At 38.5% G+C, this 6,471-nt stretch overlaps 1 protein-coding gene and 1 pseudogene across 1 annotated transcript in view; one reads left to right on the top strand and one right to left on the bottom strand.

Annotated features, from left to right (window-relative positions):
- Agbl4 (ATP/GTP binding protein like 4) overlaps positions 1-6,471 on the bottom strand; it is a 1,571,060-nt gene that overhangs the window by 1,412,419 nt on the left and 152,170 nt on the right. The gene's annotated exons all lie outside the window — the stretch shown is intronic.
- The window catches only part of LOC105743216, a 1,218-nt pseudogene continuing 564 nt past the window's right edge, over positions 5,818-6,471 (top strand).

Genomic DNA, 6,471 nt, shown 5'->3' with positions numbered 1-6,471 from the left:
GGCCCCTTGGTGATCTTGATGTAAAGGACTCAATTTGGAAGTAATATTCCTCTCTTTGTTCTTTTTTTTTTCCCAAACCAAATTGGTAGGACAATTTCAATAATTAACACATTGCATACATTCTTCCTAGTCGTTAATTGCTGTACAAGATGTGAACATGATATCCTATTTACAAACACCATTAGAACAAGTCCCTCTATTCATTAAGAGAATGTAACTATATATCTATCCTAACCACTTTGAATACACAGATACAAAATGGACATTTATCTGTATCCCCTTTTTTTGTTAAATTCCATCATTTAAATATTATAGGTGTGTAAAATCAGCAAAATATTCTAAAAGACTTCAGTAGTTCATTATAGTAGTGGGTCTTCCACTTCACTGGCAATGTCAGAAATTGTTGACCTGAGCCCCCTCCAGTTCAACATAACACCATGGCTTTACTTCTTATACTTCCAGACTTATCTCTATAAATCAAATTATACATACAGTTTTTCATCAAACATCATGGTCACAATCAAAAAATCATTTATTTTGGTAATATGCCAGATCAAGATGGTTTTCTATTTAGTTTGGTTCAACTAAAGTGGATTTCCAGAACAAATGTACAGATATGACTAACAGTATAGTATTACTAATCTTATACCTTATTCCAATCCTTTTATCATCCCTAATCTGAATCCTGTGGAGCTTTGAGGGGCTATGGATGGAATATTCTGTGGTTTTCAACTATAAAACAACAATGCAATTAGCCTATAATTTAACTTGTGCCTCAAGAGAAAATAAATCAAAAAAAAATTTATACCCATGCATAGGTCCCTACTATCTTAACCAGACATGATGTCCAACCTTAAAAGAAAAGGGTCAATCTACAGTTAAATAGTCACTTCTTCCTTGGTAGGATGACAGTTGTGATAGTTAATTGATTAGGCCAATTTGATTAAGAGAATTCCTCTGGATATAGGATATCTAACATAGGGAGAATAGTACAGAGGAGAAACAACAACAAAAAAAAAAGTTGGTTCTGTTTCTTCAGAGGAGCTTCAGTCTTCATTTTCCCCTTGGATTTCACCTTCTGGAGTCCAGTGCATACTCTTCCCCTTCCAGCAGACCCTTCAGCTTTTTAGCAGAGACAGACTTTTTAGCATTCTTATGTGTCCTCAAACAGGACACTACAGTAGGCTCTGAGCCATCAACTTGATCCTTCAGATCTATGGTGTACAAACAGACCTTTTGTACTCTTCTACATCTACCTGTGGGTGACCATTGTAAGTCAGTCTTCTAAGTGCTCTTACATTTGTATCTTTTCAATTAAATCTGTTCCTCTAGTGAACACTGATAAATATAGATTTTGGGATCAAATGTGGGTTGGCTCACATATAAAAAAATTTAAAAATTGAGTTAAAAATTCAAAACTCCCCCCAAAAAAAATTCAAAAACCCAATCTAAAAATGGACATCTGAAAAACATGCACTTCTCAGATGTAAATAAATGAAAAAAATCTTCAAACTCATTAGTCATATGAGTAATGCAAATTAAAGCAACACTGAGATTTCATCTCACCCAACAAAGAATAGCCACCATCAAGAAATCAGCTAGGGCCTGTCAAATAGCTCAGCAGATTAAAGCACCTGCAAGGAGGCTCAGGAGTCAGAGTTCCAATCCAAGGGGAGTACCTTGCTGGCCCCGCCCCTGTGGTGTACTGAGATGGCAATTGAGACCGGGCATGGTGGCGTGGGCCTGTAATCCCAGCTCTGGGGAGGCTGTAAACAGGCGGATCACTACAAGTCTCATCTAGTAGTGTGACCCTGAACACCCTGTAGGCCCTTCCCTTAAATACAATAAAAAAAGAAAAAAAAGAGAAAGAAATCAATAAATAACAAATGGTGGAGGGTCTGTGGGGAAAAGGAACCCTTATCTGTTGGTGGGAGTATAGATTTGTGCAACCACAAAGGAAATCAGTGTGAAGTTTCCCCAAAATACTAAGATTAGAGGTCCCAGTTGACCTAGTCATTGTACCTCTTGAAATCTTCCTGAAAGACTTAAGGGCATCATGCCATAATGATATATGTGTACCCACGTTTATAACAGAACAATTTGTAATAGCTAAATCTTGGAAACAACCCAAATGTCCATCAACCAATGAACTGATAAAGAAGATATTTTTTCATTCAATAGAGTACTACTCAGCCATAAAGAAGGATAGACAAAATATTTCTAGATAAATGGATACAAAATCATTCACACATGTATAAATATTGCACTCTTTATGGTGTGAGAAATGAAAAATATAAAGTAAGGACCAAAATGTATAATAAATATAGTGAAATAGGAATAAACTGTTCAAATGAGAAGAAAAACTTGAGAAGGGGGAGAAGAAAGAGAGAAAATGACAAAAGAAAGATAACACGGAAAGAAAGCCTTGCAAATAAAGAGAAGAGAGATTGAAAGAAGAATGGGCAGAAAAGAGAAATCAAGATAAATCATGTAAATTCAACATGGCTGAATAAAGGAGAAATAACATAGAAACTTCTCGGAGAAAATCAACTAAAACACAGGTAATTGAAAGGAAAACTCAGAATGAGAAATCAAGCTGAAATAAGGAACTTGTAAATCAAACTAAACATAGGCATAGGACTTTATAAAAAGATAATCCAGCCCATAGATTTACTCATAACTTCAACCCTGTTTTGAAAAAAGCACAAATCCCCAATCCTAGGAAGCCCCTGTGCCCAAATGGACAGATTGCTCATGTGTGATAAACTCAAGCCACAAAGGATCAGTATGGAATATAAGGTCCTTCATCTATTTTGATTTCCTGCAAACATAGGTCACCGCAGCCTAGATAGAAATTTTGTTGGCACACACAGGGGAAAGCAACTGCTCCCTCACCAATGGAGCACCAGTTTTTTTATTGTTTACTTATGGGTTTATTTCTTTCAATTTTTTTTCCTATTGCATAACATAATTGCTAACTGGAGCCATGAGGGACAACAAGGTTAGGGACCAGCTGCACAACTGAGAATTGCTATTGAAACAACATGACTTCAGCTGCCTTACAACCATCACAAGAGAGGGACTTGGACTACAGATGCAATAGAAACCCACAGCTATAACCTGGGGCCTTGGAGACAAGAAGTTAAAAGTTAGCACTTTCCTACATTATGACCAATGACAAGATGCACAAGCATCCTTAGACCAGGGAATCAGCACTCCCTCTAACTTGTGACCAGCAACGTACAAGGAGGGCAGTAGATGACAGGAGCCAGTGATGTGGAACCAAACAGTACAAGGTCAAGGAAGGGCCAAATATACATGGGACTGGGAGCAGCCTTGCACTGTCTGTGTGAAGATGCCACAGTAAGTAGGACAATAACACAAAGACAAACATGGTAAGGAGATGCACCACCATAAAAGCTGCTCTCTACAGTCTGGTCACAACTCTCACATCCAGGAGTCAAGATCAGCCCTGCAGCCAGGCTCTCCATAATCCTACTGCAGGCTTGGGGGAGCTCTTCTCTGGATACTACCACTCCAAGTGGATACCAGAGAAATTTTGTTTTGTTTCGTTTTGCTTTTTGTTTTTTGTTTTGTTTTTTCCTGTGTCACTTTCTTTTTGTATCTGGTTGGGGTTTGTTTTTAGTTTATAAATATATTTTGTTGTATCTCTCTTTTCTTTCCTCAACTATCTCTTTATCTTATGATGTCTTCATGTGAGTAAATTATAGTCTCTAGTCTTTCCAGTTGTTTTTGATAATCTTTGGATTTCTTCTTCATTATTTCTCTCTTCCTGTCTTTTCTACTTTGCAAAGTTTGAATGAACATCTCTGTCCTGGTCCTCTAGTTTTGCTCCCACTATGTTTCACTTTAAACATATTTCTCTGTTTCCTCCATATAGCTCTTAAATTTTCCCCAACACAGGGTAAATGACACTACTAGTGAGAAACTCATTGCATACAAGTTCCTGACTTACATTTGGCTGTGCTATAATACTACAGATCTTGCTCTTATGCTTAAAGCTACCTAATTAAAATTTATCACAGTTTGTCAGTTTCTAGAATGTGCTTGTCACTACTATTAATACTGATTGTATTACTTTCATCAGGAGCTCATATCTATTATAATCAGTAGTTCTCCCTTGTAAGAATGTACTATGATCTGGGATCATGACCATCATAATAGTTCACTTCCAAAGGATTAGGTGCTGAGTCAAATAGACAGCAACATATGGTCCTTAATAAATTTGGAAGGTAAAATCTTGGCATGGACACAAAATCCAAAAACAACCTAAAACTGGAAAGTGTCTCTGAAAAAAATATAAATATTTCCTAAGGAAGTCCCAAATTAGTGATGAAACAATCTAGCAAAAAAAAATCTACAAGCATCAACAGAAAATAAAACAAAATAGAAAATAATGTAGACAAGCAATATACAGCTCTGCCTGCAAGCAGGCACAGGGGCTGGGATTTGACCCCCGGGCCTGTCATGCTGACCCCACCTCCGGGGCACACTGAGACAGCAATTGAGACTGGGCGTGGTAGTACACACCTATAATCCCAGCTCTTGGGAGAATGTAAACAGATGGATCACTATGAGTCTGATCTAGTAACGAGACCCTGAATACTCTGTGGACTCTTCCCTAAAAATACAAAAGAAAAAAAAATATATATATATATAGCTATAAAACTCCTGCCTACCCAGGACAAGTCCAGAACACAAAGAAATGGAAGAAATCAGAAACCATACACTAGAAATTTCTGAATTTGCAGCAGAAGTGAAAAAGCAAATTGAAGTGGTTATAAAAAATAATCTCTCTAGTAAAAAATAAATGATGACCAAAATAAAATTCATGCCCAAGAAATCTAGAGTAGATATAGGACAATGATGGAAACCATGAATGCACAATATATGAAAAAAAGGAAGTCATAAAACATACAAATAGTTATCCAGAAGATTAAAAATTCCATTGAAAGTATGTGCAACAGACTGAGTGATGGCAAAGATACAGAATCGGATCTACAATGTGTGTTTGTGTTAATCACCATCAAATATCTTTAAAATAACAAGGGACCATGAAAAAATCTAATAGCTGCAAGTGAAGCAAAGAATAATAATGTAAGATTAATCATGATGACTGTTACTGTTATGGTTTGTTTCTAGTTGTCCCCCCAAAGCCTAATGTAGGTCATGGGGCAGACAGCTAGAGGAGCGGCGAGTGGCTTGAGGGGCGGGGACAGAGGACCAGGACAGAGCTTGAGAGGTGGGCCAGAGAGGTGCAAACTTGCTAAACTGACAGCCCGTGCTGCCCCACCCCCGCCAGCCAGCAGACTCCCTTGGAAATATGGAGCAAATCATCCTGGACACGGCAGCACCCCAGCCTCTCCTCCAGACCTTACAGAGCAGGATCAGTGCCTTGAAACCTCCAGTAACTGTGAGCTAAATAAACCATTCCTTTCCTCATTTTGAGTGTCGGGTATTTGTCCCAGCAATGAGAGAAGAGTAAATAACACAATGACCAAGGTGTATTCATCCTACACAGTGGGGATGGTTCAATATACACCAATCAATAAATGTAATATACCATATCAATACAGCCAAAGACAAAACTCACATGATGACCTCAACAGATGTACAAACACATTTGACAAAATCCAACACTGATTCATGATATAAACCTTACAGAAAATTGAAATAAATGGTTTATAAAAGCCATGTATAGGCTGCAAGAGGCAGCTCGTACATCTGGGACACCCCAAAGTTAGGAGTTGTCTTTGCCCACCTGAGGCTGCCCTCTGTGGCTCTGTAGCTGTGATCATGCCACAGAATGAATATATTGAATTACACCATAAATGCTATGGGTACCACTTGGATTACCATCAGAAAAAGAAAGAAGGAAAGTCCAGAGGCTCATGATCGTTCAAAGAAGGCAAAAAAAAAAAGATTGGCCTGAAGGCTGAGCTTTACCACAAATAGGGCCATGCGGAGAAAACACAAATGAAGAAGTCTATCAAGATGCATGAAAAGAGAAACACCAAACAAAAGAATGACGAAAAGACTCCACAAGGAGTAGTACCTGCCTACCCGCTCCACAGAGAAGGCCAATCTCATGCAAAGGTACTTTCCAACATGATTAAACAAAAAGGAAAAGAAAAAGCAGGAAAATGGGAAGTTCCTTTGCCCAAAGTTGTGCCCAAGGAGAAACGGAAGCATTAAAAGTTACTTGAAGGGCTGGCCAAATAGCTCAGCAGATCAAAGAACCTGCAAGCAGGCACTGGGGATTTTATCCCCAGACCTGCTGTGTTGGCCCCGCCCCTGGGGGAAATTGAGACAGCAATTGAGACTGGGCATGGTGGTGCACACCTGTAATTCCAGCACTTGGGAGGCTGTAAACAGGTAGATCACTACAAATCTGATCTAGTAGTGAGACCCGGAACACCTCTGTAGACCCTTTCCTAAAAATACAAAAAA

This window comes from Octodon degus, unplaced genomic scaffold (genome assembly GCF_000260255.1).
Source record: "Octodon degus isolate 3935 unplaced genomic scaffold, OctDeg1.0 scaffold00107, whole genome shotgun sequence".
Lineage (NCBI taxonomy): Eukaryota > Metazoa > Chordata > Mammalia > Rodentia > Octodontidae > Octodon > Octodon degus.
Note: the sequence above shows the minus strand (reverse complement) of the source record. Positions and strands in the feature narration are given on the sequence as shown.